Source organism: Lissotriton helveticus, chromosome 9, assembly GCF_964261635.1.
Source record: "Lissotriton helveticus chromosome 9, aLisHel1.1, whole genome shotgun sequence".
Taxonomy (NCBI): domain Eukaryota; kingdom Metazoa; phylum Chordata; class Amphibia; order Caudata; family Salamandridae; genus Lissotriton; species Lissotriton helveticus.
In genome coordinates this window covers 619,223,037-619,248,944 of record NC_136070.1, presented here as the reverse complement: position 1 = coordinate 619,248,944, position 25,908 = coordinate 619,223,037, and the positions used below count along the sequence as shown (strand labels likewise).

The window sequence follows — 25,908 nt, the reverse complement described above, 5'->3', positions numbered from 1 at the left end:
GCAGTACGGGAATTTCCTAGCTGGGAGGTATACTTAAAACAAGTACAGGCACCATTTTTTGCATTAATGCACATTGTAAGAAAGTAGGATACTTATTGGTGCAACAAATTTTTTTTACTATGGGCTTGAATTACTACCTGAAAACCTAGATATATATATATATATATATATTATATATATATCCCCGTCCCCGCTTCCAGACACACGGAGGTTAAGACGGTTGGAGACAGGAGGGAACGGTTTGCTCTACGGCGGCAGGGTATGAAGACTTGGACAATTACAGCGTTTCCCAACCCCCACGCAACCGCTACCAGAAAATGATCAAATGAACTGCATTCTGGGTTTGGTAGTCGCGGCTAACTATGCGACCACGAAACGGACAATTGCAATAGGCATGGGAGCCAGAAGGGGCGGGGAAAGGCTGGACTATAAGGAGGGGCGTGATATTTGGATCAGTAAAAATGGCACCCACCTGGAGCAGCTACACCCGTGGCGCTGACGAAGGCTAATCTAAAGCCGAAATGCATTCGCACTACAGCGGGTGTTACAAGAAACCATTACCTGCTCAAATGGATTAAATGCAGTTTCCACCTGTTCTCCTATTGTTGGCCTCTTCACTCTCGTCGTTGGAGGGGGTGATGGAACATATATATATATATATATATATATATATATATATATATATATATATATATATATATATATATATATATATATATATATATATATATATATATATATATATATATCTTTTTTTTTTTTTTAAGGAAAAAGTGGGCAAAGTAAAGTATTACACACCAGCCTTAGCAATGAAATGCAGTTATTTTAGGTGGATGTGCACGTGAACAAGAAACAGATTAATTCTCAAACATAAAGAACTCAAATCACACCACACCTCGGGTAGCTACAATGGCTTCCAATACACAAATATGCTCAGCTCAACCTCCTCACAAACTCATTAAAGGCACTACACAACTCAGGGCCCACCCACCTGAACAGTTACATCTCCTTCCACTAACCACCTCCACTCCGTAGAACTCCTACTCCCACACATTCCATACACACACAGAACCAAATCAGTTAGATGGGCATTCTCTTGCATCATGCCGAAAGCAGAGAAAGACCTCCCAATCAACATCAGAGCCTCCTTCTCTCTCCTTTAATTCCACAAGAAGCTGAAGACCTGGCTTTTCAATTAACCAACCTACCATAGGCAAAACTAGGCATGTGCACACACTAACCTCTACTCAGCACCAGGATACCTTCGCTAGTGATAGAATACTTTGCAAATACAGAACATAACATAAAAGCTCCCACCGCACCGGACATACTGCAAATCCAACCAGCACACAACCTCCTTTCCAGTGCCTGCCATGGTATTTGACAAATACAGCATAGAAATGACTTATCCAACAACATTCAGGTTATGGTTCCCCATTTGACGGATCATCCGAGAGCTTACGTGATTGGTAAGAGGTCAAACAAAAATAAATCGGTAGCAGGAATGTATCTTCCACAGCCACTCTGACTACACATTCCATATGCTAATGGGGTAATAAAAAGAAGATTCACAATAAACCCTGCACCCTTCACCCTTCCCCAGAAAAGATAGGTAAAGGCACCAGTGAACGGAAAGAACTCTTCATTCATTCACTTAATGGTACCTCAAGGCGCTATGCAAGCATCACACTTTGCAACGGACAAGTTCAAAATGCAGGGTACACCCATAAAAAAAGACGAATTACATTAACACGCCACAAGCGGTAGACTCATCAGGAATCAATGCTGCAGGTGTCTATACACTTAACAAAATGCAGAATCTTATCATTCCAGTGGGACAAAGAACGTTGGAGACTCAACATTAAAAGCAAGACTTGAAAATCAAGCCTTAGCACTTCTTAAAACCTGGAAACAGCGCCTAAGCACTTAGAAGTAGTAAGCGCTATATAAATACATACATTTTTTGTACGAAATGTAGGTACTATTTAGCCTCCAGCTTAAAAGATATATGTTATCACTACTTGCTACTAGGACTCTTCTCAGTATTATTTAGCTTCTTTGATGCCAATCCTGTCGGTTCCACCGTCCTTCAATGAACCACCACTTATGAAGTGAAAGATATTACTGGTGTTTTGTATATATATATATATATATATATATATATATATATATATATATATATATATATATATATATATATATATATATATATATATATATATATATATATATATATATATATATATATATATATATATATATATATATATATATATATATATATATATATATATATATATATATATACACACGATCTTCAAACCTCCACATGCAGCGGCGAAAGAAGAGACGGACCCCACGTTATCCGGGCAAGATGTTATTTATTCCAAATGCCTTTCAAAAATGCAACGTTTCGAGTACTAGCGTACTCTTGTTCACACACCACATTTGAAATCGGAAACTTCTTTTATCAATGCAGTTCTGACCCGCCCTGTCGGGCCACACCTACCACACGTGGGTCACATGGTTGTACCTGCTGCTAGACTCAAGCAATTTAAAGTTGCAGTACATAAATTAACTATGTCTTTGATATATTATTTCATTAACAAAGAACCAATTAATTTGTTTAAAAATGCTTAATGACAGATTTGTCACGGTCACTGACATTCCATGGTAATTACTGTATAAATACATAAAAGAAGCATATGAATGTCATATAACTGCATGAATGCAGTAATGTTGCTATGCATCAACACTTGGATGGAGTGATATGCATGTCAGTAAATATAAGCATAACAAGAATGTTTTAAAATTGCAAATAATGGCTGTACCGTTGTAAACTGCTATACAACTTGGCAGGACCTTATGAAAAGACAAAAAATATATCACCCAAAAACAAGCACCTTAGTGTAAAAACCACATTTTCGAGCTGCAGTCCTATATACTTATTTAAAATCTGTACATTTCAAATTTTATATGACCTAAATATTAAGGACTATTTACAAAAAAAATTATATATATCAAAAAAAGTGCTTAAGTAAATTCACAGTGCAACAAAACCACCTAAAGAAATTACTTCCCAATAATTGTTTAAAAAACTGCACTGTCCAGAAACCTGAACAGCTGGCTCAGATTCAGAAAAAAGACTACAGATTCCATGAAACAGGTGCTTAGATATAAAGTTCATGTATTTACAAGACATGTGTGATTCATCATTTTGTCTTAGATAATCTAACAACAGAAACATGATTATTGCATTTGTATGCTAAATACAGAGTGTGTGAGCTGGATCAATACCCCTACAGAAAATTGTGCATGTCCTCTGTCGCATTTAACCCATTGGGTTGTTTGCTGTCGAGCTTAATGATATACTGCGTTTCCAATCGGCGTAATAGTTTTTCACGGTCGCCGCCACGCCTTAAAGGAACAACAGCATTGATGACATAATAAGTAAGACACGACAGATCCCGGTTGTGCCTGCTGTTGAAATGGCGTGCCACCGGGTATGCCCCGTCGTGATTAACAATAGCACGAAGGTGCTGCAGTATTCTAACATGCACCTGTGCGCCGGTACTGCCCACATAGCGTAGACCACAGGTACATGTTAGGACATAGACCGCGAACTCCGTGCGGCAGTTGTAATTGCCGCGAATCGGATATACAGTTTCAGAAAACGGAGTGCGGTAATGTGTGGTATTCTGTCCAAATTTACATGCTCGACATGAGGAGCATTTGTGGAAGCCCTTACCTCCAAAAGATTGAGTGACCATAGGTAATTCAGGGCTAGATTTTACTAGCTTGCTGCGCATACTAAATGCACGCCTGAATGTGATCACAGGTCTATCGGGAGTCATGTCTCGTAAAACACCATCAGTTTTTAAGACTGCCCAGTGTTTGTTAATTATGGACTTGATCTTGCGGTGCTGTCTACTATACGTAGTTATTAACCTGGTAGTGTCCAACATGGCATCTTGGTCGGGGGACTTGGGTGCCAATAAAGAGTCTCTAGATCTTTCTTTGCTCTTCTGCAATGCATTGGCTAGACAGGTTTTACTGTAACCTCTTGCCTGTAATCTGTCCAGCATTGCAATTGCCCCCTCCTCAAACTTTTCCTGAGTGTTGCAGATTCTCTTTAAGCGCAACAATTCGCCAAACTGAATACTCATAATTACATGTTTGGGATGGCCACTGCTGGCATGTAATATACTATTGCCAGCAGTGGATTTCCTGTGTAGGGAAGTAACAATCTTGGTACCTTTGATGTTAATAGAAACATCAAGAAACTCAGCCGATGTAGTGCTGATATTAGAGGTAAAAAATAGATTGAACTGGTTCGTGTTGAGTGTATTTACAAAGATTTGGGCACTCATAACATCCCCCTCCCATACACAGAAAATGTCGTCAATAAAACGCATCCAGTACTTGATGTGTTCAAAACCAGAAATGCCAGGTAAATCCTGCTCCTCCCACAGCCCGACGTGCAAGCACGCGTAGCTGGGGGAGAAGCAGGATCCCATGGCTACACCGCGTATTTGTCTCCAAATTTCTTTTCCAAACAAAAAATAATTGTTTTCTAGACACCATTGTACCAAACTGCAAATCATTTTGTTGTGACTGTAGTACATACAAGATTTATGTCCCAAAAAATGTCTTATACCTTCAATACCTTTTACGTGTTCGATACAAGTGTATAAGGACTCAATGTCCAAAGTGATGATACACCAGTTCTTTTGCCATGATATGGCCTCTAATTTGGATAAAAAATCACCTGTATCCTTGATATAGCTAGGCAATGATTGGACATGCTCCTGTAAGTAAAAGTCGATATATCGTGAAATGTTCTCACCCATACTCCTGATCGCAGAGATAATGGGTCTCCCCGGTGTTGGATCTTGCATTTTATGCACCTTTGGGATTAGGTACATATGTGGTATGACTGGATGTTCAATCAATAGAAAAGCACATTCGGTAGCTGTAATTAAATTTTCTCTTTTGTAAGATAACAACAGCTTTTTAATGTTCTCCTTTGCATGCTTGTATTGAATGCCATTACTCCTTATATAACAGTTGGCGTTTTCCAATTGTCGTTTGGCTTCAGTGATGTAATGTTCTTTTTGCCACAAGACAATATTGCCCCCTTTGTCAGAAGGACTCACGATAATCTCTTGATTTTTGGACAATTTGGCCATTAGATTATTGTACTGCTTAGTTTGGAAACTTGACATGTCTTTATTAGTGTGGGTTTGTTTGTTGAGTTTTTTTAAATCCTCGATGATGCAATCATGATAAATGTCCACCGCATCCTTTGGCATGACGGGGACAAATTTGCTTTTGGGTTTAAAAGGACTTTCACCAGCACCCTTCTGTGGAATATCGATCTCACGTAACTCACTCTGAGTTTCAGGAACGTCCGTGTCGGTGTTTGGTGGTGCTGTTGCGCTGTTAAGTTTACATAGCGTTATGAGGGTTCTTGCGTCATTTGCTGGAACTAAGGAAGGACCAATAACTTCATCAGCCCCCCCCCAGTTGAATCAGTTGAAATTACATTAGGTTTAGATTTAATTGCATGAAATTTCTTGAGTTTCAACTTCCTAATGTATAAATAGACATCAGCCCCGGTGCTGGTATAGTTGAAAGAGCTCTCAGGACAAAAATTCAAGCCCAATTTAAGAATTTGTTGTTCAGCTGTAGTTAGTGTCACGTCCGATAAGTTGACAATAGTGCTGGCATCAATCACTGTTTGTTGTTTTTCTTCTTGAACCATTTCTTTTTTGGCGGCTGCAACTGTTTTTGCACGTTTTCTTCTTGCACTCCGCCTTGCGTTTTTCCTCTTCCTGCATTGCGCGACCGTGTCCGTGGGCCTAGTGCTTGCAATTGAGCCTCGACCCAAAAATCCATTTCTTCGCCTAGATCGAGGATGGCGTGTGGGGAGTTCTCCTCAAACAGACTGGACAGTATATATATATATATATATATATATATATATATAATCATTTCCCAGCCTAAACAAACACTCTGGTGGGGTAATAATAAGCGTAACAGGTTCATGAGACTACTGAAACTTATCAAGTAGAGTTTCGTTTTTAAGAGATTTGCACACTAAACTGGAGCCGCGTTCATCCTCATAATGTTGGTTATTAAGAGCATGTGAAGGAAACATTCAGGAATATTCCATAAGAGAGCCTTGCGAAATAGAAACCATAGTTTAAGGCATGTTAGGAAGACATTAAGCCTATGTCATAACTGTGTGATCGACAGTAGTGGGGCATGTAAGAAAAAACATTATTAAATTCAAGCTTGGCTATCTGCAATGAACTTAAACTACTTCACTCTCAAATGATATCCAATACAAAATCACGTTGATTCAATTTCAACACAACTCTGCTTCAAATAATAATGCACAGAAGAAAAAAAATCAAGACAGGTGGTTTCAGCTCTGGTTTCTGAAAATTGGTGAAGTCCACCCTACTAAAAACAGGCTTCAAGACAATACAGACCGTGCTTCGCTCATCTGGACCGAGTATTGACTCGGTCCAGATGAGAGAAGCACGGTCTGTATTGTCGTGAAGTCTGTTGAAATGTCATTATGTCGGGCTGTTAAACTGTGCATTGGTACAGCTTAACAGCTCGACATAATGGCACCCAAGAAAAGCCCCCTACATGTTCCATCTCAAAGGTCTGAAGAAGTATTACCTCATCAATCCATGTCTGAAGGACCACATCAGCTCCCCAACCAAGCCCACCTCACCATCAACACTAGTTCCATAATGTACAAGTCCATCAGAAAGAGAACCCTTGTATTCTGGCTCAAAAAATTATCAGTTCAGGAACACTACACCTATCTACATAATGTATTCGACTCTTGTGGAATTCAGAAAAAAATTCAAGGCCGTCTCTTCAAATATCATTAGATCCTGTAAATAATCATAAATAGCATCAGAGGTCTCACAACTGCTGCTTACTGCTACAATGCTCTAAATCCAAGTTTGAAGCATACAAGTACCATCAAGGCGGAGAGCACATTGCAGTTTGAGGAAGCCGTTCATCCTGATTTCATGGCAATTTGGGCAGAGAATTTGGGGATCAGAATGTCTGCCCAGTCTGCCTCAGGAAAATAAAAGAATACTGAAAGAGTATGAGTTTAATTCTAAGGTGGCTCTGGTGTAGTATGTGATTCGAAAAGCAGCTTAAAAGAAACATATGAATGTGCTGTTACAAGGACAGAGCCAGGCACACTGCTAGGAGAGGGCCTAAGGAACTGGAAGGAAGCACAGCACAGATGTGCAACATTTCACTAGAAGGGGCATCTGGGTTGGTTTTAGGTAATTTATGTTTATTGATTTCTAGAACACACACACAAAAAGTAATTGATTCTTCCCATCAGAAACAGATGTATGAATGGAACATGATGGCACAAAGAAGCCACATACTCAAAAAACTTAACACTGTAGTAAAGGGAACAATAAACCCAAAAAAATCCAGTAACCTTGCAAACGCTAAAAAGACAACAAGCTATGGAATACCAGCAGCTAGAAGAAAACTGATAGCATGACAGTGTAATAATGATTCGACATAAAAAGAATATTAAAGAGGGAGATAAATAAAAAAAATAGCTGAGTGACTCGTAGGAACAAACATCAGGCTAACCCACGACGAACAGGCCTAAAGAACATGCAAACAACTGGTCAGGCAATATTCATGAATGGAGGTCAAACTATCAAACAGCTTACAGAGCAAAGCTGACACATTTTTAACATGTTTTATTCCACTTGATGCATAACTCTGAAAAAACACATTACCTATTCCTTGGAGACTACTTGTGCAGAAGGGAATTAGCACCTATGACTAGAAATATAAACAGATGCCATTGTCACTATCATTGTCTGACACTGGAAGACAAGCGTCCCCAAAATGCACTGTGAATGGCTGAATTTCATCTCATAGGCACTTAAAAACGTGATTCAGTCAGGTTTGAAAATGAAGCACGCCATAAAGGAGGTATGAGAAACCTTTTTGCAGTGGCATACTGGATAAATTACCAAAGATATGCAACTAGACTCCTGTCTATTGGAGCCAACATTAAGGGACATAGCTCTCGGATTCCGAATTTGTAAAGCAACAAGTGGACACCTATGAAGATTACAAATTTAACATCACACATTTTTGTATTCCAGACAGAATTTTATCATGGACTTGTAACTACCCGAGAACTCATTTTGTTGGAATATGAAGGATTTTTTCAAGTTTTTATACGCCAAAATTAAGTGGGTTTCGCCTCCGACACCATTTGCAGTGCCAGACTGATTTCAAAATCCAGAAGTACCCATACATTCTGAAAACTTCCACTTAACCAGCACAACCAACCTGAAGAGTTAGTTTAATCCGGGAGAGGGATTGATTCAGTTTTTCTTTAACAGCTGTTTTGATGCAATAAAAAACACAAATGCGCAGTCTTCCCGCCATTCTGCTTTTACCTAAGCTTCTAGGTCCGCCATGGCCTACAACGGAGCAGATATCTGGTCCCCAATACAAAACAAGAATAAAAACCTGCTTGTCATCAGCATAACATGGAAAGGATAACTAGATCAGGTCAAGGTCATCAGTAGTTACAAAGTTTTAAAACGGTTAAGACAATTGTGGTACGTCTGATGCCTTTTCTTTAGGTCCTGGCTAAGTCAGGATGGGTAGTACTTGTGTTTGACACAGTCCTTTACCACTCGTGTCCTGGAGCCTCAGGTACAATTGCATCCCAATTAGATAATCAAGTTGTTCATTTCATATACTTGACTCTTAAAGGACAGTTTATTTCAAAGGTTTTATATAGCGCGAAGAAGACCACATATGGGTAACAGAATGCTTTACATCCTGGCAGTTCAGTGGAACTCCCCGTGGTAATCCGAATACAATCAGAAAAGAAAACAAACATAACAGATCATGATAAACATAACAGATCTAAAGGGAACAAAAGAAAGCCAATGCATCTTAAGGTGATTGGGAGCTAGCCCAAAAATGTCTTCATCAGTAACTCTTTGACTTCTTGTTTGAAGGAAGCCATGGAGTTATTAAGTCTTATTTCAGGTGGTAAGGCATTCCAAATTATTGGTGTAATACCCCAAAATGCTCGATTGTAAGTTTTCTTTTTATGGAATTTTGGTGGCTTGAGCAGTAAGGTGCTAGAGCCTCTAGAGCCCCCAGAAAGCTCAAGTTTTTGTGCAAGATAGAGTGGGGTGTTGTAGGCTAAAGCTTTATGCGTCATGCATGCAATTGTCAGATGAACCATTGCTTCATACGGGACCAATTTAACAGATTTCAGGTCAGGAGTGATGTGATGATAGCGTTTGGAGCCTGTAATGAACCTTGCATCAGAGTTGAGAGAGGCCCTCAGTGGTGCAGTCTTCGCTTTAGGAAGGCCGCAGATGGTAGCACTACCATAATCCAGTTTAGAAATCACTAGGGCCTGCACCGCATTTTTGAAGTTGTTATGGGGTAGGAACGGTTTTATTTTCCTCAAGACTCTCAGTTGGAGGTTTGTACCTTTGGTGAGAGCACCCAAGTGCTTTTGTATGCTCAGATGTTCGTCTAGCATTATTCACAGAGAGCTTGCGGAATCAATGATGTTTGAAGTGCAGTCGAGAGCTGTGAGTTGATGCATCCATTCTTAGATGTCTGGGGAGTGACTGGCTGGGGCGATAAGGATAAATTCTGTTTTGAGGGTGAGAGTCAACCAGCTTTGTGTTTTCTGAAGAGTTGAATTGAGGGACCTTATGTCCTCCGGGAAGGAGACTTTCAGGTACAATTGAGTGTCATCAGCATACACACACATGTGGTAATGAATGTTGAACAATTTCAAGATGTCAGTTAGAGGCTCCATGAGCAAGTTGAAACGGGTGGGTGGGAGCGTGGACCTCTGTAGGACCCCCAGAGTGAGCAGAGCGGGATTTGACAGAGCCTGATTCACCTTAAGTCTTTGTGTTCTCTTGTGAAGGAATGAGAAGAACCAATTTAGTACAGTCCCTGATAGCCCTATCCTGTGCTCCAGTAGCTTAAGGAGGGGATCATGTTTGACTGTATCAAAAGCTAACGATATGTCAAGGAGGATCAAAAGGCATGAATCATTTGAATCTAGCATTCGCAGAGCATCGTCAAGAATGTGAGTTAGAGAAGATTCCGTGGTACGCCCCTGACGGAAGCCTAAATGGAATTGGTCCAGCAAGCGGGATTGCTTATAGGTACTTCAGGCAATAAATGCTTAAGTTACCCCTGAAGGTGATAGTAGATAATTACTCTGATGCACTGTGACACTGTAAAGTCAGATGTTTACATTTTGATAATGATAGATCTTTAGTTGCATGCAGGTAAAGTTGAAGACTTAAAATGACCAACACACAACAAAAAAACAAAAACAGAAAGACCTAGAAAATCCTTTTCTACCACGTATGCACCAAAACTCTATAATGAAAATAACTAAGGAACAATGTTACACTAAGGCCTGGAGATTGACAACCCTCTACAAACTCTAGAAATACGGCCTCTTAATTATTTAATTTGGGCAGTAGTTCTCAATAACAGAGGTTTTTGCAGAATGCTAAAAAGGTATCAAATCTGCTACAGTGGGTTACAATGCAGACAGCTGTTAATCTGCCCAAAACTAGGTCTGTCCCGAGCTTTTAAGCAAAACAAAGTTCAGAAGTACTATTCAATGTCAGAGGTCCCCCTCCACACAAAACTGCGCAGCTTCTCACTAGGTCCAGACAAATACAAAGAGTTGGTCCTAGTCAGCCAGTTCCTAGCGGTTCAGAGAGGTTATAGCATAGGTTGCACATTTTCCTTGCACCAAATAATTTTAAGAACATTATGACTCCAGGACAAAAGTTTAGACTTACTGAATTTGCCCTCTATTGTGTACAGATAGTGGACAACGCTGGACAAACGGGGAAATCCACCTATAGCCTTGAGAATTGTGCTGGGTAAGATATAGTGCAATCACCGCAGCATGGGTAGCTTATCGGTTGGCAGCTCTGTAGGCAGAGCTCCGCAGAAGGTTGAATCTTTTGTGGAAACTTCTTTGTTCTACGACAGGAGCCTGATCTTGCAGGAAGTTTATGTGGATTCACTAATCAGTTCCAGAATGGCTGCAAGATGTGCAGGGGGAATGTGACATGTCAATATCACAAAGGCAACAACATTGAGGGTAGCTTGTAAGGTGTGTTGAAATAGCGGTGTCCTCAGAGTACACTATTCACAAAGCACATGGACACATACACATCTAACATACACCAATCACACAATGCTCATAACGCAAGTCGGAAAACCACCACATACATGCAGAGTCATTGAAGTAGCTCATTTATGGGAGACTAAACAAATCCACCCATCCACAATACCTGGGAACTATTCTCCTTAAATGAGTGAAACCAACTTCCAAAACCCCACAACATTCACAAGCAGATGAGAGGAAGATCCCATGGTTAATATGTCGGAGACAAAAGAGAGATGTGGGGTGTTTTCATCAAGAAAGGATATACTGCATCCTTAGTGAGCAACAATAATGGTGACTTTACAACAAAGAAGATAGGGACATTTCTAGTTGGGTTTGGAATCGACCATCCTGTGAAATATTGGTAACATCCACTGGCCATGTGATCTTGATGGGAATATTAACTTCATTCAAGGAATGTGCTCAGATGGCACTTACGTACTCAGTACTATTTGTGGGTATTGTCCACATCTATAGGTATATATCTAGCTAAGATCTCAAGACAATACAATGTGTCAATTGTGCATTTAAACACATATAGGTTTGCAAGCTGTACCAACATTATGCCTAGGTGGAATGAAGCGGTGTAAGGGAAAATGGAATTGGACCATTGATCTGAAGAAAGAGTGAAGTTGAAGCATAGGAGTAGTGAAATTAATAAGGGTTACAAAGGGAATTTAGGGGCGTTATGTACTTTTGATTACTGAAGGAGACTAGTTGTTGTACGCACAAACGTGTAGGACTTTACTTCTCAAAATAGATGGCAAAGTTGCATGACAGGAATGGTGGAACATGTCCAGCGTGGTGAAGGTGATTGGGATGCTAAAAAGTCGCACAAAAAACAAATAACGCTACGGATAAGACGCAAGGAAATTAGTATGATGAAGTTAAGCAACTGGCTGTCTGTAACCCTACTGTATGTTCACAATGGGTATTTATAGTAAAGACGCAAAAAGTCTGGTCGCACTAAAGATGGACATAACGCGATACACTCAGTGCCACGTTATGGTTAAGGGATAGGCACAGTAGTCCACTGTCAACTATGAGGGCACTCTTGGTGTCCCCTCTGGGTCACGGGACAAGCCCTGGACTGCGCTTTTTCAATCACTGAACTAAGCCTCCACAACCATCCTAGATTAGTGTAACAGTGGAGCTAAAATTAAATTCAGGATACTGGGTTCACATTCAGTTGGGCACGGAGGGCAGGGAGACATGCCTATAAACCAATGAAGGGGACATTCCCATGTCAACAATAACACTTGCATTAAATCAGCAGCAAATTAAAGTTTGGGACACTTTACAAACTCGTAAAGTATTAGCTAGTAGATTAAACATACAACCTCACCAATAAAGTCTGCCCCATCTACTCAACCAAGGGTGTGCGAAACTGAGGCAACGTTAGACTTTCAGAGCACAATGTGGTAAGCCAGCATCTCTCATTCTTTTTAAAGGCAAGGTTGCTCTCGAAAGATACTAGCACAAGACTGTTTCGTCAAGATATTTTGGGTGAACCAGTCTGTACGTCGCAATCATTCTACGCTAAAAGAAAAAAAACACTCAAAACTGCCTACAGTGAAATGTAATAAACATCGCGAATGTTGCCGGCGTAACTAATATTGCGCCAGCCTATCTTAACTGTTGTTGTTAGAGCATGCTCTCCGTGTACAGCGTCGGTTTATCGAACGTGAATGAATATGTTTGCATTCTCATTAATGTACCTGTATGAAAGGGTAGACAGACAAGCCTTAACCCTGCTACAGGCTTTCTGCTACTACAGCGCTTTAATCGGAGTCTGTTCTTAGTCTAATCAAGAAAACAAGAAAAAATCGTTTCTACAACTGTACCACCACGGGTCACGATGTGGAAAACAGTTGGGTGTTTGTGTTATCAAACAATGAAAAAAAACACAGCAGGGGCATACGGTTTGCTAGAGAATGGAAGGGCATGAAACCCTCATGTAACTGATACTGAAAGCGCGGCGTCTACTTCAAAAGCTCGACTTTAACTGGCTTTGTAAAAGGATCTTTTGAGTCATGTGCATTGTTCGCCGTCGGGATCACGGCAATAGCTGGTAATAGTTACCCTGCAGGGATGACACTTCCTTCCTGCGACTCACAAACGAGACACTGAGAGAAATGTAATAACAGCACACTGGATTCTGGGCCGAAAAAAGGCTTAGTGGGGTTATGTATATGAGCGAGAGGCATGAAACCGGAAAGAGCGACCACACCACAAATGACTGTACATCAACTACACAAATAATGTTCATGCTTAGCTGTTTTCAAGCTCAGCCCACATTGGAGTAGGCCATGTGCCTGTCGAAAAAATACAAAGGTATCGTTTTGTAGTTGAATCATTGGCCCTATTGCGTAATTCACCAGATAATTCTTAACAAAGGCAGAAGAAAAATTGTAGCATTCTTTACCACATATGCTTCCTCAAAAAATAGTTTTTACCAGGAGGCCTGCCTCTGGCACCATCTTAAATCTAGTTCATGCACGAGGGAATGCAGAGACAAGTTTTGGACCATAATTTAGTGACCTGCTGGCTCGTTTCACCACCTCTCTAGATAGAAAACACGAACAATGAGAGCTGCTAGAGACATACTTGTCTGACTGACACAGATATCTCAATTACAACCAATGGAAGCTAGACTTTTCCGTCGTGGACAGGCTGGCTTTTCAACCGCTGAAGAGGCTTTCGTTCGCAATGACAACAATCTGGATAAAACACTGGAATCCCGTGTTGCGGCAGACCACCGAGGGAAACAGTGACCAAGCTAAAACGTGCACATTCTGTGTTTGCTCCCCGTTGAACTTGCAGGAGTCAAAGTTCTTTGTTTTCAAAGTTTAACGTGCACTTATCTGTCAACGGAGACAAAGGGGGTTATTAAGTCTGCATCTGACTGCTCTGTGCTCTAATACTATAAATCCTGCCGCTAGCTTATGCGGCTGAGCCCCCATTATACAGACTGCAGCTGTTCCTCAGACATGCAGCCAGCACCTCCAGGCAAGGGACCAAGGTTTCTCTTTGCTCTTTTTTTTGTCTGCCCTGCTTTTGTTGTTCACAGTTGGGTTCTCCCAGAGCCAATTCTATTTTCACAAACGCCCTTGGGAGGGTTAATAAAGCAGTACCAATGAAAAATGGGTTACTAATAAAAAGCGTTTCGTTGATATAGATTTTCGGTTCAATGAGACACAAAGACATAAGTTCTGACAATTTAAGTGCACCGTGTATTATTGTAAGGCAGTAAAAGGCCAGATGTACACATGGCTTTAGTCAAACTGACTGGATCTTAAATAGCTTTTAGTCTCCAAAATAATGAATGTGTACGGCAAAGCGTTAAAGTTGTGGGTAAAACAAAGGTTAATTTTGCAAAAATAGGTAAACATTTTCCTGTAAACAAGATTGCTAGTGTTCGTGTCGTACTCCATTAACAAACGGCACCTGTTCTTCGAGGAAAGCTGCTTCTAAAACATCCAGCGCCGAGGTCTTCGCCGACTAAAAATAGCTGATAAATGTGGAAAAGACATTTGTTTTACAGGCAGGGGCTCCGGACAGTTACTTGGATACTTTCCACAGAGAGAGCTGTAGTCCTTAGCACTGCATATTTCACATGTACATATGCTTCATTCTGAAAGCAATGGGAAATGTAACACAAGCCACACCGAATTAGTCCCGGCACATGTCGTGAACAATTGATCCAACTGCCCATTTTTCAAATCGCCGGTTTTCCCTTGGACGATGATGTGGCAGATGATAATGCATTTTGACACGGAGTTGCTGCATGTGAAAATTCTCAGCTCAGTCTGCCTGACAAGCTCTCCTGCCTGCAGCCAAAATGGAGCTTATGCAGGACACGGGGCAAGGAAAGCACTGGCTGCAGATGAAGCTCAAAAAGAGATTCCCAGAGGAACAATGCAAATGTGAACTGTGTGTAGTATGTGTTTATACAGTCAAAGATGCAACTTGAAAACGGATACCTATGGGAACTACAAGTAGCACTCACGGCTGTCTTAGTGAGTTTGTTTATCTGGCATGAAGCACCTCTACTACTGCCCACCTCATAGCTAATTTGAGGGGGGGGGGGGGGGGGGGGAGGTCCGCAGGAGAGGATTTAACTACTTTTGATTTAAGGCTAAGTTAATATGGTCTCTGTAGTTGCATGACAAAAAATCCCGAAATGTAAACAGAAACATTAACAAGTTTCTATGTGTTTGTACCCTCATGCAGTCATTCAGACATGAGTGGTGTTCCTTACAAAGAAGCCACAAAAATACCCAGTGGTAGAGACATTAAAAAAAAAACGGCCTGTCAAACTTTAAGTGAATAACATGGCAAAACAAAAATTCTTTTTATGAAGAGTTATTTTTAGGTCCCTGCAGGTTTCTCAATCTTCCACACCCCCAAAGAATAATGTCAAATGACAGAACAACAATGGTATCTAATAATTAACCAAATACACACACAAATGTCAAACTACAAGGGAGCGAAGATTGTGAAAGAGAAGATGAAACACTGCCACAGGGAGATGTACTTTGCAAATAAACATGTGTGGCAGTGCATCTACCTTCTAACCTCAGGACAATCCCCATTATGGTTTTCAAAAAGTCTGACACTTCACAGCCCTTAACGACAACTCAAGCGTGGTGCCATCAAGGTGTACAAACCCTAGGTTGCCGGACTGATACAGGCCCTCCTAAAGAAGAATGGGTGGAGTAGTCAGCTCTTCCCATGTATTATTTTAAATTCTGAGGTTTTGTGGAACATGGCTTCAGGGTCTCATTGCCTTACTTACAAGAAATATGCGTTGTAACCAACTTCATTTGATATGATGGGCTGTATGGGTCCCTACTAAGAATAAGACAAACGAAATGCAAGTCCAGAATGCAAAATGCTTTTGGCTAAAAAGCAGTGACTTGCTGATGTCGTCACACAACAAGGAACCACGTGATTGCTAGGCCTGCAGCTTGGGAATTGGCTAGAAAGCAATGACAGGCTGAAGCATTGACATCTAGGCAGAGGGTGTTAAGTTGTGCATTTTACATGGAAAAAAAGATTGGTTCTTGGATCCTACCTTGGTGCATGGCAATAAGGTTCAAGGTGCCAGACCAACAGCACACTCATGTTGCAAATCATCTTGACACAATGGTTGCCAGCACTGCGGCAACAATATCTTCGGTTTGAGAAGGGCTACATCAATTGTGTCTTCAGTTTCATAATTGTCACACGGAACACACATGGTTTCAAAAGTGCAACTGCACCCACATGTCCAATTTCAAAAGCACACAAATGACAACCTTGCTTAAAAATAAATACATTTTAAAAAAACATCCACCACTAAGGTTTTACAAAATAAACAACAATCTATTGGTTTACAACTGCAACTACTGCTTTGGGATTAAAGGCAATTATGTCTGTGTCTTTGGCTTCCCCAAGTAAAATAGCATGCAGGTCTAGAAACTAGGTATTTACCTAATCCACACTGAGAGCGCAGAACAAAGGAATCAGCTAAAATAAATATAAAACTAAGTGGTACACCATGACATGGAGGTAGGCGGTGAACATCACAAACTATATGCCAGGATAAGCAAGCTGTAGTAGAGATGACTACATAAGTAAACATGTAGAGGAAATTCAAAAGGTATATATGAATACCTATTGAATGAGAGTGACATACCTCCTGATGAGGCACTATAAAATATTTTTGAAGCACAGCTGTGTACTAGCAAAAATGATAACATTTTGGCATTAAGCCTAAAACCAAAACATGCGTAGACTACTGAAATAACGGCATACATTTAACTCCTTGCTTCTTCTAACCAGTAAACCAATACACAAAATGTAAATAAAACTCAATGATATAAACATAATATATATAGCTCACATGACACGCGATGAGGAGAGAAGCCATGCTAATCGATATGTGAATAAACAATTCATAGGAATACTCTCAATCCCGGAAACAAAAAGATGATAGATGGAAGACTCAAAATACTCTCTTCCACTGGTATTTATTTAGGGCTGCATCCCAGTCAATCGTTTTTGCCCACTATGCTAGACTTATTGGTCATGTTTCAATATAAAAATCAGCCCAAACTACCAGATTGGAATACAAGCAATCCAACACTAGTTTCAGACCAATTAGGAAATATCAGCGAGACACAGCTTAATTCCAATAGCACAGTAAAACCAGGACCCACATCTGGGTATACCCATTGCATTTAGGACACCTTGCTCAAGACACCGTCTGAGGAAACAAGAAGGTGATTGGTGTAACACTTGAATTAATCTCAGTTACTGGTAATTACAGTGCCCCGCATCTCAGTCCATCATTTTGGGCCTCAAAGTCAAGCTAGATAGAGGCTTTATGTGAATCAGCCCTGCTTCTGCTCCAAAAGGAATATTCTAGCTCGAACTGCCAGGACAGGCCACCTATACAGGGAAACACAAGCAACCTCAGACCTCAAGACAGTGAATTACAACTTTCAACAGGTCAGAAAGCAATACTATGATTTACTGATCTTTCATCAGCTAAAAAAGACACATAGTAAAATCATATAAAACAACAGAAAATGATTGCAGCAACCACATCTTCCATTCCTAGTGAAATGTACTACTCAACATAACGTCTCATCTTTCTCCATATCGGCAAACCACGTGATGGACCCTTTGGATCGTAATGTAGGAATACAAGTATTGCATGTTCAATAAATTACTAGAAAGAAGGTTACCAGAACTTATAGATGTCATTTTCTGATCATACATTGCCATTTTTAATAATCATGATCCCCCAAGAATGCATCAAAACAAATGTACTCTAGATTTTCATATACTGTTAATTACTTACATAATATGCCATGCATGTGAATTACCTCTGGTTTCAAACAAGAGGGAAGCTAAACATGTTTAACGGACAATATAAAAGAAATACAGAAAGGGTAAAGTACAGCAGTGGCGAGGCCCAGAACTCTGCGCTAGCACAATTTACACTTCATTCGGCCTTTGATCTTGCGGTAACGAAGTTATGAGAACGCCAAGTTTGCAGTTTAAGCCCACACACAGAACACAAGCTGCTCTTCTTGTCTTTATTAAATCTACTCACGCAGTCCTCATGCATCCAATAGGACAATAACGAGAAATAGCTGGAAAATGATCTGTCACAAGAATATAATGATTCTTACCTGCATTGGCCCGAATACACCAACTCACTCTGTAGGACTCAAATTCCCGCAAATCAGAATGTAGGGCTGGCGCGTCCCGTTGCAGTGGGTGCGAGGGAGCGCCGCGACGGTGACCGAGCGCCGCGACGGTGACCGAGCGCCGCGTTACTCCCTGCTCACACCAGTCGTGAACACACCAGGAACCGCAGGAATCGTAAAGTGTAATTTAGCCAAGTCCTCGCTGAATGACTGTCGAAAATCCAGGCAGACGGGGTAGCCGCGGCGTCCTCGCAGTTATGCCTGCATTGCTCAGCTCACCTGCGCACCTTACCCCGGCCCGTGATGCAGCAAGCCCCGGAACTGAGTGCGGCAACACGGCCGGTCGAGGACTACCCTACTGCGGCGGCATGCCCCACACCTCTCGGGCAGAATGTACCTGGTGCACTTCCTGCTTTCCGTCCGTTGACGCTCCCTGACACGTCACTTCATGTATCTGCCTAGTGTCCGGCTCAGTGAACCGTTGTCCGCGGCTGCGACAGCTGGAGACCCCCGCGGACGGGACCGGTGCAGGTTACAGGGCTCGCGCTGACGAGAACCACTCGACCCATACACTCCGGTGACAATCCAGTCGCCTTGTGGCTGGGTGGGGCGTCAACAGTGACGTACAGGACGGGATACTAGGGCACCAATCACGCAGGAGTATCTACTGCGCATGCGCCGTTCGGAACTGGAAACTCTTCTGCTACCAGAGCTCTGTGGGGCAAGGTGTCACTTGTGTACTGGTGCTCCTGTGGGACTCGTGGTGCCGCGAGGACTGTGAGTGTGATTTGCTTCTGCCTCGCCTTTTGGACGGTGAGTGGAGTGCGACATTCTTCCCTTCAGCATCGCAGTTACACGAGTAAGCAAGCCACCCTTGGCCCGGCTTGGTATCCCACTTCTCAGGGCTTGCCACAATTTCCCAGAGAAAAACAAGCATTTTCAATGCAACAGGTCTCGCATTAATTAAGTTTGAGCTATTGGCACTGCTAAATATTGCAACACCAATTGCAACAAAAGTCTATAAATTGTTGGCCAAAAAAAAGTGTATTATTTTTGTAGCAATGGTGGCATGCTGAGCTTTAGATTACTATGTTTAAAAGTAAAGTGCGCCATACTGCGATTGCTACAATAGTTAATTGTGGATGCGTTAACAATTGATGTGTGCACTGATGGCTGGTGGTGTGTGTGTGCCTGTAGAAATTGTGCACTGATGGCTGGTGGTGTGTGAGCCTGGTGGAAGTGTGCACTGACGACTGGTGGTGTGTGTGCCTGGTGGAAGCGTGCACTGACAGCTGGTGGTGTGTGCGCCTGGTGGAAGCGTGCACTGACAGTTGGTGGTGTGCTCCCTGGTGAAAGCGTGTACTGACGGCTGGTGGTGTGTGCCTGGTGAAAGCGTGCACTGATGGCTGGTGGTGTGTGTGTGTGCCTGGTGAAAGCGTGCACTGACGGCTGGTTGTGTGTGTGTGTGCGCCTGGTGAAAGCGTGCATTGAAGTCTGGTGGTGTGTGCCTGGTGGAAGCGTGCACTGATGGCTGGTGGTGTGTGTGTGTGTGCCTGGTGAAAGCGTGCACTGACGGCTGGCGGTGTGTGTGTGCCTGGTGAAAGCGTGCATTGAAGTCTGGTGGTGTGTGCCTGGTGGAAGCGCGCAGCGACGGCTGGTGGTGTTTGCTAATGCCTGTTCTAATTGCTGGGGAAGTCGAACGGATGATGGGGCAGAGGGGGGAAAAGAGCTTTTTACTTCAGTTGAGGGAATCTTTTTCCTGCTCCTTACATGTTGCTGTATGCAGGCGGACGGGCTGGGGCAAGGCATGTCAGCTGCATTAGACTCCTAGTCTGGTTTATCAGATCCAGAGTGGATAATTCCGGGACCAGAGAAACCCCGATTCCTGGGTGTATTTCTCTCTTGGCAACTCGTTACAAGGGCTAAAGTAAGCGATTGTACAAAAGACATCACAGGGAGTGAAAAATTCCTAGCACACGGCTGAAGGATGGTTAATGCAACCGCTGTGCAGAAACTGAAAATCCCCTTCTTATATGGTGCACTGCTAGCGCCATGTTTTTGTTTCCGACAAAAAGAAACACTCTGGAAACAAATATCTCATGAATGGGAAACAAAAAATACTGGTGAGCAAAATCGTGAGGAGTAAATGGTTTAAAGGGACAATGCTGAAGGTAACTATCGAGTAAGGATAGGGTTACATTTAAAAGGTAAATGGAGAGGGTTGGTTTAAATGAAACGGGTTGAAGGAATCCTCCCGGGTACATTTAAAAACAAATACTCATTTGCATTTTAAATAACAAGCATTTGTATCGCAGGGGCAACAGAGAGAGGACGTGAGAGCGAACCAAATGAGTAACCGGATAAGATTTATGGCCCTATGAGGGAGATAAACTATGCGGACTGGGGATATTGTGAGGTCTGGCAGGGAGGGGCCCAGAAGAGAGACTCCGGAGGCGAAGCTCTGCATAATTAAGTGAATACCCTTGTTCTGTGCTGGCACAGTGCTCAGGGAAACGGCGATTAACACCAATAAACATAGTTGATACATATGGCGAGACGGTGTGGCATAACATGCAAAGTTGTGAACGTGGTTCGAGTCTCCGCGCACTCTGTGCCTTCCCTAAAAAAAATGCAGACATGTCATGTATTAAAAGTTTTGTAAAGAAATAGCGAAACCCTGCTATTTATTAGTGCATCTGTATGATTTAAAAGGGGATGATGGCAAGTGGATGCAGTGGCGCGAGAGAATACTTAATGACAAATGAAAACAAGTGCTTGTGTTTTCAGGCGATCCTAGTACGTTGAATCAATTAACGAGGATCAGCGATGATCAGCTGAAAACAAACGTGCTAATTAACCACACACACGTTTAACCCCTATCTACCGCTATTATACTGGGGAATGACCATGTTACCCGAGTCCCAGGGATGTTCTTCGCCTCTAAAGAAAGGGGAACCGCGCATACACACCACATCACATCTAGAAACAAGCAAACAAACCCCCCCGGCCCTCACTTACCAAATGCCGTCTACCTCCGGCCACACAAGTGCTTGTGTTTTCAGGCGATCCTAGTACGTTGAATCAATTAACGATGATCAGCGAGGATCAGCTGAAAACAAACATGCTAATTAACCACACACACGTTTAACCCCTATCTACCGCTATTATACTGGGGAATGAGCATCTTACCCGAGTCCCAGGGATGTTCTTCGCCTCTAAAGAAAGGGGAACCGCGCATACACACCACATCACATCTAGAAACAAGCAAACAAACCCCCCGGCCCTCACTTACCAGATGCCGTCTACCTCCGGCCACAGAAACGCTGGAGCACGCACACCGCAAGTCGGCCTGGAGCGCGCCTCGGAAGAGACGCGTGACGCCGTGAACGTGCACGTTGGCATTCCCGCGCGTTCACGGACCTGAGTCGGCTCGTGCCCAGGTTTGGAGCTGCTCGTTCACAGCTCTGACTCCCTTGGCAGGGAGGAAGGTGACTATAAGTCTCGTTGGCGGCAGCGCTTCGCGCTGCAACGCCAGCGAGACCTAATACGGAGAAGCGTGGCTCAGTGGTTAGAGGCGGCAGACCCGGAAGCTGAGATCGGCCGTGGACCAGGGTTCGATTCCCCGGGTCTTGGGCTAAAAAATTCCACGGACTCGACAATTCTCGCTCCGGTGCCTACTCAACTCACGGGGTCACACTCTGCGACTCTGGGCAATAGCTTGCTCAATCTCCACTACGGCCCCTCGCGGCGGGATGCCTGGCTTTCACCTTGTGGATACCCTGCCGGGGTATCTCACAGGGGAATACCAGGACGGGTTCCCTAAGCAAGCGCTTAGATACCGGGTCGGTGATTTGCGCTATATAAATACATGTACATGTACAATACTGCTTATTTGCTCATTTTTTAAGATTTAGGCAGGGCGGTGATACGATGATTTAATAGGATTTGTTTGTATTAATTGCTAACAAGGCACTGTTTACTTTGATTATCAGGGATTATTTAGGCTGCTCTAGAACCCTTTTAAAATGTTTTCTGACATTTGCTGTGTTAACTATTTACTGATAAGGGGAAACATAGAGGCTATAGGTCACTTCCCTAATTTATTTACTTGTCCTAACAATAAAATACTGGTCATTCGGGTAATAAACTGGCCATGTAGCAACTCTAAGCAGGGGTGATACTGGGCTGACGACTGTAGTTGTATGTAAATAAAGAATGACGCAACTCTTTTGGTTCCCGATAGACACTGTAGACCTGTGAAATAGGTGTCGAAGGGTAATGAAGTAAATGCAGGTTTAGAATGTTGATGTCTTGCTTACATGCTGAAAAATAAAGGCATGTATAACTACTATCCGTGTGTGATGTAGTCATTGGAGACGGCCCGGTTTAGGTAGGACGCTACAACTTCCGTTGAATAGGGGATGAGTAACGCATAGATTGACAGTGATCTCCCAGAGAGTTTGCCATGGTCCGGCAAACTGCTTATGCATGCCAGGCCGCAAAGTGCAGAATGGACACTGGCACCTGTGGAGTTTCAATGCAATGCCAGCCTATGCAAAGCTTTCAAGGATAAATAAAGCATGATTGAAAATCTATGCATCAGTGACTGAGAATGAAAAAAGGCCATAAACTGAGCCACAGTGCTAATACGCAAATTAATTAAATATGTCATACGGTGTGACAACACTAAACACAGCTGCAACCAGGTTTTGAAAGACACTGTATGGTGAAGAACCAGTGCGAGTTGAGCTGTAAACGGATGTGCTCTGCCGCAGAGATTAACCAAGTGTTTATGAAGAGGCATTTAAGAGCTTAGCCAGTTAAATATCATAGGGTTATCTGCTTATTAAATTATTTGAGTGCAAAAAAGATTTTGCTACTTACTGAAACAACTTAAGAGAGTTGCCATGGCCTGCTGTGAAGTGGCCCCAGAGTCCATACCAGGCTCGTGCTTGCAGAGCACTAAAAGACCTCGCATCTGCTTAAAGAAACTTCACCTACCCAAAAATCTAGGCAGGGCCAACCTTGCAGACTTTAGAAAATACCAACTTGCCTTTCTGGCTGCCCAAGGTGCAAAATGGTTGACACTGCCCCAGACTTCATACCTCCGTGGCTCTCCTTAGAACGTTTACTAGTAGACAATCAATCTTCCGTTGGTGTCTTTCCTCACCTTCCACAAAGATCAACCCATTTTCGATAACATAATTCTGAAACCTACGAGAAATGTTATACTACATCTTGGCCATCGCTTTTCAGATGTGAAAATAAAACACTTTTTCTACAAGCTTCAAATTGATTCAATAAGGATGTCAAACATGACCCCCCACCCCCCTCCCCCATAGGTGACCTGTGGAGGTCCAAGGGAATCGTTTTAGTGGAGAATCATGGTTCTAAACACAGTCCTTTATTGTTATTAAGCAAAACAACAATGTTGCTCCAACTGATTTTTATGAGTTCCTTAAAATTAAAGTAGTCATCTCAGAAGCACAAATCCTTTCCCTTTGTACCTGCAGTGCTGCCAATATCTCTAATTCTACTCAAAAGGGATGGACATGTGGCCTCTAGGTTATACGCAAAGCTTAGACCCATAACTACCTCATTATGTGACACCACTCAACAGAAATGGTGTAAAGGCTGGTCCCAAGACGGCTTATCCAACCCTCGTGGCCTTAATTGGTCACAATTATGGGCTGTTCCATTCACCAAGAAAATAACATCTTATCTTGCCCAGACCAAACTACATATTCTACATAGATAATTCTGGATCTCATACCACCTAGCCACACTAGGTCTCATCGACAAAAATACTTGCTGGAGTTGTAACTCAACCAATGCGCATCTTTGACATATATGATGTATGAATGTTCTCAGTTGCCTACATTTTGAACTAAAGTTCACAACACCATAGATGCCATCTTTCAGACTAACCTCCCTAGGAGATTTTCGTTCTCCATATGAGGTGCTTTCAGCCTCTCGTATACGATGGGCTTACAAAGAGACAATCTCCTTCTAGTAGATCTAATGTTTACTCTAGCTCCTAAACCATTCTTTCTTCTTGGATATCACTGGGCTAGGTAGGCATCCATCCACACATGGTGGGAATGGCTGAAATACATTAGGAGCGCACATTCCATTCTATACCCAATACCCTTGGATTTGGGCCATAAGGGCCCTATGGGATAGCCTGGATCTATATCTGAAATTGATCAGTCCCTTTCAGATAATCTTTGGTGTCCTCTCTAGCCAGTTTACTGCGTCCACAGTGCTCTGGTCTTTGCTCGACATTTTCTTCTTTTTTTTGTCCCTTACTACAGTCGTGCGATTTGGTGCATTTGGTTTTGACAGGCCTCCTACACCATTCAGTTGATGTCTCCTTCTTCCTACCCCTTTCTGTTTTTGTTTCTCTCTCTTGGCTTATCTCTACCCTTTCCAATTCTCTACTCTATTCTTCTTTTATACTTTCCCACCACTCAGTTGAGCAACAACGATATTGCTCCCATATTGAGTTTTCAAACAAATGCCTCTTAGATCTACTCCTAGCCATTTGTACAACATGGTACGATCCCAATGTGTACACTGTATTCAGCTCATGTATGTATGCCAACTGAATGTTTTGCAATAAAATCCTTAATAAAAACATTTGAAATAAATAAAAAACTAAATAATATACATGGGACACTCCAGAGGGCACTGGGGCTCAACCCTGCGTGTATGTACTGGGCCAAAGCGCACGCACTGCCCGAATGTGTTAGTGTAAGCATGGCCACATGACTATATAACAAACTGATCCGTGATATATTAACAATGCACTGTTACGCCTGGATTGTCATGTTATGCTACCTGAATATTGCACTGTATTGTGAATACTATAAAATGCTAATAAAATAAAATAGATTTGACAAAAAAAAATAATATACATGGGCTGCGTCAACACCTTTAAAAAGTCAAAGTTCCTTTGTAGCCACAATGTAACACAAGACAATAGTGACATGAGTGCCTAGTCATGTACTTCCTGGCACAATTTCAAGTACCTGTTTACTCAGTTGTAACAAAGCTTTTGAAATGGAACTGATATCAGTGAACTACAGTATGATTGCTCATCATGAAATAGTAAGTCAATTTCCTTCATTATTTCATGGGTCTGGAAAGCTCAAGACTATGAAAGTGCAGTTACATATAAATAATGATGTTCGTCCTGTTGCCAAAAGACAAGGATGAATTGCATTTCACTTGCAAGAAACTGTTGAAAGACAACTTAATTAATTGCTCAAACACAATATAATTGAACGCTCCACTAGTCCAACCCCATGGATTTCTCCCATCGTAGTAGTGCCTAAAAGAGACAGCGAAGGAGCTGTACGCCTTTGTGTTGACATGCATCAGGCCAACAGGGCAATCAAGAGAGAATGACTTACAAGTCTGCACATTGCTGATATGATAACTGGATTG

At 42.2% G+C, this 25,908-nt stretch overlaps 1 protein-coding gene across 2 annotated transcripts in view; it reads right to left on the bottom strand.

Moving 5' to 3' along the window:
- SIPA1L3 (signal induced proliferation associated 1 like 3) overlaps window positions 1–19,168 on the bottom strand; it is a 780,343-nt gene extending 761,175 nt beyond the window's left edge. For both annotated transcript variants that reach the window (XM_078660667.1, XM_078660669.1), the window contains exon 1: window positions 18,442–19,168. The gene's annotated coding sequence lies outside the window, so the exon portion shown is untranslated. The remainder of the gene's footprint in view (window positions 1–18,441) is intronic.
- Window positions 19,169–25,908: the final 6,740 nt, after the last annotated feature.